This window comes from Mus caroli, chromosome 10 (assembly GCF_900094665.2).
Source record: "Mus caroli chromosome 10, CAROLI_EIJ_v1.1, whole genome shotgun sequence".
In the NCBI taxonomy this organism is placed as follows: domain Eukaryota; kingdom Metazoa; phylum Chordata; class Mammalia; order Rodentia; family Muridae; genus Mus; species Mus caroli.
This window is the reverse complement of record NC_034579.1, coordinates 57,199,658-57,211,202: the sequence shown is the minus strand read 5'-3', so window position 1 is coordinate 57,211,202 and position 11,545 is coordinate 57,199,658. Positions and strand designations below refer to the sequence as shown.

The window sequence follows — 11,545 nt, the reverse complement described above, 5'->3', positions numbered from 1 at the left end:
TGTCGGCGCCATCTTATAATGGCGACGATGTGGGGTGGCGCCCCACAAGTGCTCTTAACCACTGAGCCATCTCTCCAGCCCCACGTTTCTTATAGATCAGCTGATTTTCTAAGGTTTAGATACTTCTTGTCTGTGGTCCAGATTGTATTCTGGGTGCCACGATTTCTGTCTCCTTTAAGTCTTGAGCATTTCTGTCCCTGTAAACACATTTAGAGGGACTTCTTCTGAATGGCCCAGAAATATCTTGTGGTTGATCTAGCTCTAAGTCTGATTTAATAGCTTCTTTTAAAGGAGAAGCTCTATTTAATTGTGGTCTGGTATTTAACTCATAGTGTGTGATTTCAATAGCCTTTTCCAAGAGGCTACCTTTCAGTTGTAATAGCTTAATTTTAAGCAGTGCATTCCATCTCTACATATTGCCAGTGTCTTGGGGTTTCCATTGCTATGAAGAGACTCCATGACCAAGGCAACTCTTACAAAGGCAGACATTTAATTGGGACTGACTTACAGGTTTAGAGATTTAGTCCATTATCGTCATAGTAGGAAGCATGACAGCATGCAGGCAGTCATGGTGTTGGAGGAGCTGAGAGTTCTACATCTTGATTCGAAGGCAATCAGCAGAGCCTAGCATCCTCAGGCAGCTAGGAGGAAGCTCTCTGCTGCAATGGGTGGAGCCTGAGCATAGGAGGAGGCCTCTTAAGCACACCCCTCAGTGACATACTTCCTCCAACAAGGCCACGCCTCCTAATACTACCGATCCATATGGGCCAAGCATATTCAAACCACCACACCAGCAGTAGTTGTATTATAGCTTGGGACCACCTCTGGACTTTAGATCCTGCAAACTATGTTTCTTCATTTGACTCAGTAATTATTGGGTAGCCATATCTGGCTATCCAATTCCAGAGTGTGTATATTGTTGCCAGCTGTTCTGGTCCATGGCTTTCTTTAGCTAATCCAAGCATCTATAAGGCTGCAGACATGTAGACCCCTGTGAGTATTCAGTGGTCCAATAAAATCTATCTGTAGTTTATAATCAAATTGCTTAGGAGACCTTGTTAACAGCTGGTACTCCATGTCTGAATCTAGTCTTAAGTGCTGGACAAAGGTCGTAATCTCTAATGGCCTGATTCCAGGCCTGCCAGGATACTTTGAGGTTCCTTTTACCAAGCCATTGGAGCAAAGCATGTGTGCCTGTATGTCCCAGTGTTCGTGTAGTCCTAGCTTTCATTCCTTACTAATTATGCTAACATTCTCAGGCTCCTTAGTTTTCCAGCTTTAATTTTCCTTAAATTTCCTTGTTAATAATTATTCACAGGGTTGCCCTGACTTAATTTGGTTTTCCATTTCCTCTTGTATTTTAGTGTTACAGGTAAACTTTCAAGTGTAGCAACTGTGTGATCAATTATCCTTGCTAATTTATTCAGAATTAGCAAGTTTTAATATTCTAGTCTTGATTGCACATGATGCCAATTTGTTCGGCATTTCATTATTTTTGGATGTTTTTGTCTGTCTTGCCTGTGTGGATGTCTACATGGGCCACATACATTTTGATATCTTTGCTCAGTTTTACCATTTCCATCCGTGCTTCCCCTGACCAAATATTGCCATTTACCTGCCAGTTAGTGGTTTTCCAATTTGATGACCATGTAGCTATTCTGTTGCACAGGCACCATGAATCAAAGACTTCCCTTTTGTCTTCCTTAGCTGTTGTGCAGATTAGGCAGTTCCTTCCTTGGTGACAGCCATTCTGTCCCCCAGTCTACAGGCTGCAGCTCTCCATTTAGTTTTGGTTCCATCAGTGGCTGATGAGCCATCAGTGGACCGAGCATTAGCCAAATGTACCCTTCCGTTGGTCCCCACAGTCCAGTAGGTGCCTCTTTTTGGGGGACGGGGAGCGATTTAGGGATGGGGATTACAGGCAACTGAGCTATTTCCCCAGTTTGGGAAGGCACAGAGGAATTCACAGGTACCATGGGATGCCAGTAGCACAGGTACCACAGTAGCATAGGCTACTGCATCCTGGTCACAGAGGAATTCAGAGAGGTACCATTTCCACTGCAATACCTTTCCGTCCATGGCTAAGCCTGTGAAGGACTCTGCCTTCGAGCAGATCCAGTCCATCATTGGACTTGGTGCCCTTGTGACCATAGGGTGGCTGGCAATGACTGAGTGTAGGGTTCTGCATGTCTCATAAAATGTGCAGATCTGTTTCTCAAAGAGAGAATATTTATTCTCCGCATATAGGAAAAGCTTGCCGTAGAATCCTGTAGGGAAAAGTTTGTGGTCCTTTTGCCTTATGAAGAGTTCTGGTTCCGTATTGGTCAGGGTTGCATGCTCAGAGGTGACCTTACAGGCTGTCACTAAAGCTTCTGTGTTCTTGTCGCTATTGGAAATCAGCTGCCAACCCAATAACCTTATAGAGGGGTTTCATATGATCTGCCAGTGCTCTTAACCACTGAGCCATTTCTCCAGCCCCATATATTATGTTTTTAATGTGAAGTATTTGGGCCTCATTTTTTTTTTTTTTTTTTAGAAATTTATTGAAGTATAATTTACATGCACTTCTGGGTTTACAGCTCTGAGTTTTCTTTTCAAATTTTAAAATTACATTTATTGTGTATGCATGAGGAGCAGGAATGTGCCACACAGGTGTGCGGATGTCAGAGGGCACCTTGGGGGAGCTGGTTCTCTCCATCCACGGCTGGCACCTTAGCTACCTGCTGAGCCATCTCATTGGCCCCATCTGAGGTAACTAAGCAGCCGACCTAGAATTACTAGGAGTTGTGAGATCTGCATTGTGGGAGCTGAGAACCCAACCTGGATCTTCAGCAAGAACAAGTGCTGTAACCACTGAGCCATCTCACCAGACCCCAGTTCTGAGTTTTGAATAAACAAGACATGTAACTACCACTATAATTAAAGTGCAGAACCTGGCTTTGTAGTGACACTTCACAACCAGTCATCACCACGCCAGCCCCACCCTTAAAGCTCCGTCTTTTCAGTAACATCCTACAGCCTTCGTGTATGGCTTCCTTCGCTTAAGATGATGTTTCTGAGCCTTGTCATCGTGTTTACTGGTATTTATGTGATGGTCAATCTCCAGCGTCCGCTGTATTCCTAGCAGGACAGAAGTAGAGTCGAGGTTCAAGAGTTCAAGACCATCCTTGGCTACACAGAGTGTTTAAGGGCAGCCTGGACTATCTGTAAAGAAATACAAGCAAAAACAAACATAGTTGGTAGCATGCTTGCCTGTTCTCCATGCTTCAGGTTCCATTCCCAACACCGCATAAACCAGGGGTGGTGGCTGGCACACGCCTGTAACCCCTGAAGCGGTGGAGATCGGAGGATTAGAAATTCAAGGACAGCCTCAAATACATAAGAGTTCAAGGGCAGCCAGGTCTCCATGAGATCCCACCCATCCCCAAGAAAAGACAGCTGGAACTCAATGAGAAAGTGACAAGCCGAAGTCAATTGAGACTTAAAACTTGGGCAGGGAATTCTGCTTAGAATGAAACAGGGCCAGGCCCACTGTAAGCAGATACCCGACGTACTAAGCTATACATCAGCCTTTGTCCTGTGTTTTTTAAAAAGTTTACACTTTGTTTTATCAACTGAAACAGAGTCTTGCCCGGCATTGCGCCACACACCTTAAAGCCTGGTACTTGGGAGACTCATCTCTACGTGAGTTCTAGGACAGCCAGGGCTACACAGCAAGAAGAGATGCTGTCTCTACATGGTAGGATGTGGGAGAGGTGTGTCCTGCTGTGTAGCTCCGTGTGGCCTCAGGCTTGAGATTCTTCTCTCTGCCTCCTGTGTGCTGGAGAGTGTTTCCTTGGACTTGACAGTTTACCAGTTATTCATGTATATGTGCATTTTGGCTGAATGTGTGTACACTGTGCATGCAGTACCAGTGGAGGCCGGGGGGGGGGGCACTGGGGTTCCTGGAACCGGACTTGCTGATGGTTGTGAGGCACTCTGTCCCTGCTGGGGATTGAACCTGGGTCTTCTGAAAGAGCATCCGATGCTCTTAACCTCTGTTTATTTCTTGAGACAACGTCTTACCATTAAGCAAGCCCTGGGTGACTTGCAGAGCCAAGTCCTACAGGTTGTCCTCTAACCTCCGTAGTCACTCACTGGTACAGCACTCCCATACATGTAGAAATAAAATTAATTTAAAAACATTAAAAATTCAACTTATGGGAGCCGGGCGTGGTGGCGCACGCCTTTAATCCCAGCACTCGGGAGGCAGAGGCAGGCGGATTTCTGAGTTCGAGGCCAGCCTGGTCTACAAAGTGAGTTCCAGGACAGCCAGGGCTACACAGAGAAACCCTGTCTCGGAAAACCAAAAAAAAAAAAAAATTCAACTTATGGGGGTGTGTGTGAGATGGCTCAGCAGTTAAGAGCAATGTCAGTTCCCAGCACCCACATGGTGGCTCACAACCTCCTATTCCTCTTGGAATCAGATGCCCTGTTCTGACTTCTGTGGGTATCAGGCATGCACTGGTGCATAAACATACATGCAGGCAAAACACTCATACATATGAAAAATAAAAATCTGTTATGAAACACTAAAAAGGTCTGTTAGTGGTCATCCCTCAGCAAGATCTAACATGCACATAAACTGTATTGTGCAGTGCTAAATGATAGTTTTAATTCCCCTTCAATAGAGTTCTTAGTGCTCTAACACCTCTTTGTTAGCCTGGAGCTTAGCTCTGTCTGCCACCCAGTCAGCTGGAATGTGAACACTTGGGGTTGATATCAACACTGAACCACCCGGGGTCGGGGGGAATGTTTAAGAGATTGATAACAGCTAAGCCAGGCCAGCAAATATTCTTCAAACAAGCAAGCTCCTTGGTTCATTTGTCCTCTTGAGTATTTATTCTACAGTAAACCCATACCAACCCAAATGGCTGTCGTCCTGACTTCCAGACAGGGCATGAGTCACCCTGCACCAGCTGGAGCCGCACAGTAGCTCAAGAGAAGTCCCAAGGGCTGTTGAAGTTTCAGACACAGAGACAGGTACTTTCTTCTCAGGCTTTCTTTGGAAACCATAGGCTCTTTTTTTTTTTTCCCCTTTTCATGTTTTTTTTTAATTTTTAATATTTTTATTACATATTTTCCTCAATTACATTTCCAATGTTATCCCAAAAGTCCCCCATAGCACACCCCACTTCCCTACCCACCCATTCCCATTCTTTTGGCCCTGGCATTCCCCTATATTGGGGCATATAAAGTTTGCAAGTCCAATGGGCCTCTCTTTCCATTGATGGCCGACTAGACCATCTTTCGATACATATGCAGCTAGAGACAAGAGCTCCGGGGTTCTGGTTAGTACATCATGTTGTTCCAACAATAGGGTTGCAGATCCCTTTAGCTCCTTGGCTCTTAAGCCAACCCAAAACCCGCTGGGCGATGGTGGCCCATTCCTTTAATCCTAGCATACAGGCGTCAGAGGCCATCAGATCTGTGAGTTTGAGGGCAGCCTGGTCTACAAAGTGAGTTCCAGGACAACCAGGGCTACACAGAGAAACCCCATTTTGGTGTAAAAAACAAAAGAAAAACAAACAAACAAACAAACAAACAACAACACCCCCATTCAAAACCTAGAGACAAACGCCAAACAATGTTAAAGATATACTTCAGACCAAAGGAACAATCATCAAACAGCTCGAGACCCAAGGCAAAGATTATGACCTCTCTTGTCACCAGTGAGATGTGTCTTATGGCTGGCTGAACCCATGAGTAGGGAGGAGGGACATGTCAGGGTGTGTGGGTTGGCAGCTGCTGGATGTGCCCATGCCTCCTCTATGACACGGACTCCTCTAGTACAGTTCTCCCCTAGGATCACGGTTCCTCGGCGGCAGCTACATCATTTGGAGCCTGGGAGCTCTCCCCTGGCCACCCTTGCCAGGGTTAGAGCCAGAGCAGGGAAATTTTCCTGCTCTCCGTTGTATAGAAAAACCTGGGAAGAGAAATTGGTGGGAGACAGGATTATCCAAATCTGTGTTTGAGGAAAATGAGGTAGACGATGTCAAAACTGCCATTTTATTTTGAAGATGATGGATTTTCAGGGCCCCCAAAGCCTGCAATTCTATGTTAAGATATGGTCATAGTATTTCAACAGGATAGAGGAAGAGGTTACAAAACTTCTCAAGGCTGGATCCTAGAATTTATATAGTGTAAATTCCTGCCACATTCTTCATCATATTTTGTAATTTTTTGAGATTGTTTTATTTTTTTCACATTTTCACCTTAGCATTTACTTCTATCCCATATTCTTGGAACTGTCTTCATCAAAGCTCAGGAGGAGATGGCAATGATGGCAGAGATGCAGGCTCCACCTCCAACAGCAGCTGCTGGAGCTGCCTGGGAAGACTCACACAGCAAGAAATAGGGGAGATGCTGTTAGAGTGGGCTGCCGCCTGCAGCCAGCCAGATCTCTTAGAATGGGGCTGGGTGCAGCCCAAGACTCTCACAGAGGTGTAGGCAGTGCCTGCACCTCCTCCAGGCACTTGTCGTGGGCCTCCTAATATCCTTCATGGGGCTTCACCATGGTCACACAAGTGGGACCCTTGGAGCCTGTGGCTGCACCCACGTCTGTCTTAGAGGGAATATAGACATAGGGCAAGTTCTGGTCCTCACACAGAATTGGAAGATGGCAGTACACTTCAATCCACAGTGTATCTCCTGCCAAAACCATGATCCCTTTCAGGCCCTTGTTGACAAATTTCTGAACCCCCTTCCCTCCACGACGAATCTGCTTCTGCTTCTGCTTCACAGCCTTCTTGACAGACTTGTAGAGCTTGCGTGTCAGGCGGCGGGAAGCCAGGGGCTGTGCGATGGGGTTGACCAGCAGCTCCTGGGGGCAGCCCTCCTCCTAATAATTTAGTTTTGTTTTATGTGCATGATTGTTTTGCCTGAGTGTATGTACGTGTGACGATGACGTGTTCCGATTCCCTGAAACGAGTTACAGTTGTGAGCTGTCATGTGAGTACTGGGGATTGAACCCAGGTCCCTTTGGAAGGATAGCTAGTGCTCTTAACCGTGGAGCCATCTCTCCAGCCCCAATATGATCTTTTCAAGCCCCATCCATTTACCTGCAAAGTTTTTGGTTGACGTCTTCTTTACCGCTGAACAGTATTCTGCCGTGTGCTATGTGCCCGTGATCCATCCTTCAGTCGTAGGACATTTCTGTTGTTTCCGTTCCCTAGCTCTTGTGAAAAGAACATCACCGACCATGGCTGTGTTCACACATGGGCATATATCAGGGAGCAGCAGAGCTGGGTCATACATAGATTTATTTTTAGCTCTTTGAGGACCTCCACACTGATTTCCATAGTGGATGCACCAGTTTGGAATCCATCAATGGTGAATGAGTGTTATTTTTTCCCACATCCCCTCTAGCATTATCCTCGGATGTTCCAATGATCTTTGCCTTTCTGACACGGGTAGGATGGAATCCCAAAGTTGCTTTGATTTCTCTTTCCCTAATTGCTCGGGGTGATGAGATGGTTTTAAAGACATTTCTTAGTTTGTTGTTGTTGTTTCTTTTTCTTTTGAGATTTGGGTCCCAGGCCCCCTTTTTTTTGAATGGGTCATAATTGTTTTTTGACTTTTATTTTTGAATTCTGTATATATTCTGGATACTGACCCTCTGTCAGAGTACAGCTGTACGATTCTCACATTCTGTGAGCTTCCTCTTCACCCAGTTGCTTGTTTCTTTGGCTGTGTAGAAGCTGTTTAGTTTCATGACGTTCCACCTGTCAGTTGCTGGCCTCAGTTATTGGGTGGGTGGAGTCCTGCGCAGGCTGTCCTCTCCTTCTCCTGCAGCCGCGTGGTGCCGGGTACCACCTATGCTCTCATCTAGCAGCTTTGGTGTTTACTGACTAGGCCTTTGGTCCATTTGGACTTAGTTTCTGGACAAGGTCATATTTGGTCAGATATTGGGATAGTGACAGCTACTCGCTTCCTGATCTCATTTGATCAGAGTCCTTTAGTCTGTCCCTCTCTCTAAGATGGCACCTATCTTTAAAACTACCTTGTGTTTCTCGTAGGTTGGCAGATGGATTCTGTTTCTTTTCTTTTTTAAAGACTTATTGATTTATTTTATGTATATGAGTACACCAGACACACCAGAAGAGGGCATCAGATCCCTTTACAGATGGTTGTGAGCCTCCATGTGGTTGCTAGGATTTGAACTCAGGACCTCTGGAAGAACAGTCACTGCTCTTAACCCCTGAGCCATCTCTCCAGCCCGGATTCTGTTTCTTGACTCAGGTACTCCATGTCTTTTGATTCAAGACCTGAGGATGTTGACGTGGAAAGCTAGTGTTGAAATGTGTATGCCATGGTCACTGTGCTCTTGAGTTGTGCTGTTACTGTGTCGTCAGTGGTGTTTGGTGTTTTGATAATGGCTTTTTGCATTTATTTGCAGTCTCTCTGGTATGTTTATCTCTTTAGCCCCAAATAATGCTGTCTGTATTTTGCTTAGGTTTGACTGTTGGATATAGTCTTTCTGGTCTCTTTAATGATGACTCTGCAGGCAGGACAAACTGCAGGACAAAGCTTTTGTGGCTGGGTTGGTGTCCCAATCCCTCTACGTGAGCCCTTGCCTGGTTACAGAAGATGGCCAGTTCAGGCTCCCTGTCCCCATTATTAGGAGACTTTATTAGGGTCAATAGTAGATTCTATGGAGTTCCATTGTTCTAGGTTTCTGCCTTGCCCCTGAAATGCTCCCCAGTTCAAGTTGTTCCAGTATTCCCTGCCCCCACATCCCTCCTGTTCCCAACCACACCTGCCCCCATCCCACCCTGGAAATCTAGTTCTCCTTCCCAGGGAGACCCTTGTGCGCCCCGCCCCTCAGCCCTCCTGTTTCTCAGCCTCTCTGGGCCTGTGGACTGTAGCATGATTGTCTTTTACTTTACAGCTGATATCCACTTAGTGAGTACATAACATAGGTGTCTTTCTGGGTCTGGATTGTCTCATTCAAGGTGATTTTTTTCACATCGATTCCTGCAAATTTCATGATGTCATTGTTTTTAACAGCTGAGTAGTACTCCATTGTATAATTGTACCACATTTTCTGTATTCATTCTTTGGTAGAGGGACATATAGGTTGTTTTCAGTTTCTGGCTATTATGCTGCTGTGAACATAGTTGAGCAAGTGTCCTTGTGGTAGAACGGACCATCCTTTAAGTATATGCACATGAGTGGTATAGCTGGGTCTTGAGGTAGATCAATTTTCAATTTTCCGAGAAACCACCATATTGACTTCCAAAGTGATTGTACAAGTTTGCATTCCCACCAGCAATGGAGAAGTGTTCCCCTTGCTCAGCATCCTCATTAGCACAGGCTGTTTTGATCTTAGCCATTCTGACAGGTAGAAGATGGAATCTCAAAGTCCTCTGGATTTGTATTTTCCTGATGGCTAAGGATGTTGAATATTTCTTTAAGTGCTTCTCAATCATTAGAAAGTCCTCTGTTGAGAATTTTCTCTTTAGACCTGTACCCCAAGTTTTAAATTGGATTATTTAGCTTGTTGTCTAGTTTCCTGAGTTCTTCATATATTTTGGATATTGGCCTTCTGTCAGATGTGGAATTGCTGAAAATCTTTTCTAATTCCGTGGGATGCCATTTTGTTCTATTGTGGTGTCTTTTGCCTTACAGGTCATTTCAGGTTCATGAGGTCCCATTTATCATTTTTTTTATTTAAGTACCGGAACGGATGGTGCTCTGTTCAGGAAGTTGTCTCCTGTGCCAATGTATCCAAGCTATTCTCCACTTTATCTTCTATCAGGTTCAGTGTATCTGGTTCTTATATTGAGGTCTTTGATCTATTTGAACTTGAATTTTGTGCAGGGTGATAGATAAGGATCTATTTGTATTCTTCTACATACAGACATCCAGTTAGAACAGCACCCTTTGTTGAAGATGCTATCTTTTTTTTCTGGTGTATGTTTCTCACTTCTTCATCAAAAGCCAGGTGTCCATAGGTGTGTGGATTTATGTCTGGGTGTTCCATTCAGTTCCACTAATCAACATGTCTGTTATGCCAAGACCACGTGGTTATATTGCTATTGCTCTATATACAGCTTGAGAACAGGGACGATGACATCTCTGCAAGTTCTGTTTTTCTATGTAAAGTTGAGAATTGCTCTTTCTATCTCTAACGAATTGAGTTGGAATTTTGATGGGTATTGCATTGAATCTGTAGATGGCTTTAGGTAAGATGCCCATTTTCACTATGTTAATCCTACCCATCCATGAGCCTGGGAAATCTTTCCATCTTCTGATATCTTCTTCAATTTCCTCCTTCAAAGACTTTTCCCATACAGGTCTCTTTTATCGTATGTCTTTCACTTGCTTAACCCACGATATTTTCTGCTATTTGGGGCTATTTTGAAGGGTGTTGTTTCTGATTTCTTTCTCAGCCCAGTTGTCGTTTGTATAAAGGAGGAAGGCTGGTTGAGTTAATTTTGTATCCAGCCTCTTGGTTGAAGGTGTTTATCAGCTGTAGGAGTTCCCCTGGTAGAACTTTATACATCTTGCTTATGTATACTATCATATCATCCGCAATACTTTCGACTTCTTCCTTCCCAATTTGTACCTCTTTTAGTATTTTTACTACTTTAGATAGAACATCAAGTACTGCATTGGACGGTTATGAGAGTGGCAGACTTCTCTTGTCCCTGATTTTTAGTGGCTTTGCTTTGCCTTTCTTACCATTTATTGTGGTGTTGGCTATGGGCTTGCTGAACACTGCCTTTCTTATGTTTAGGTATGGGCCTTGTATCCCTGATCTCTCCAAGACTTTTATCATGTTGAATTTTGTCAGACTTTTTCAGCATCTAACGAGATGATTGTGTGGGGTTTTTTTTCTTTCTTTGTTTATATGATGAATTACATTGACAGATTTTTTTTAATGTCCTTATTTATTTATTATATGTAAGTACACTGTGGCTGTACACAGAGGGCACCACTGCGAATGGTTGTGAGCCACCACGTGGATGCTGGGATTTGAACTTGGGACCTTCGGAAGAGCAGTCAGTGCTCTTAACTGCTGAGCCATCTCTCCAGCCCCAGACAGATCTTTTTTCTATGTTGAACCATCCCTGTGTCTCTGGGGTGATAATGGTGGATTATCTTTTTCATGTGTTCTTGGATTCGATTCATGGATATAAGTTTTTAAAGGCTATTAATGTTGTGGAAATTTTTCCTTTCTCCATCAATCATGGCAGATAATTTTGCTGGGTATATTATTATAGGTTGGTTGTCATAATCTTTTAGGTGTTGGAATGCATTGCTCCAGGGTCTTCTGACTTTCACAGTTTCCATTGAGAAATCCACTGTTACTCTGAGGGTTTTCCTTTTTTCTCTTTGTTATGTATTCTTGGTGTTTTACTGTGATATGCCAAGGGAAGTTTCTTTTCTGGTCCTATCTGCTTGATGTTCCGTGTACTTTTTTGTTTTGCTTTGCTTTTTTGTTTGTTTTGTTTTGTTGTTCTTTTTTTTTTTTTTTTTTTTTTTTTTTTTTTTTTTTTTT

At 44.0% G+C, this 11,545-nt stretch overlaps 1 protein-coding gene and 1 pseudogene across 3 annotated transcripts in view; one reads left to right on the top strand and one right to left on the bottom strand.

Annotated features, from left to right (window-relative positions):
- Positions 1 to 11,545, top strand: part of Stox1 (storkhead box 1) — a 63,964-nt gene that overhangs the window by 16,733 nt on the left and 35,686 nt on the right. The window lies entirely within an intron of this gene.
- On the bottom strand, positions 6,041 to 7,753 carry LOC110303381 (annotated as a pseudogene).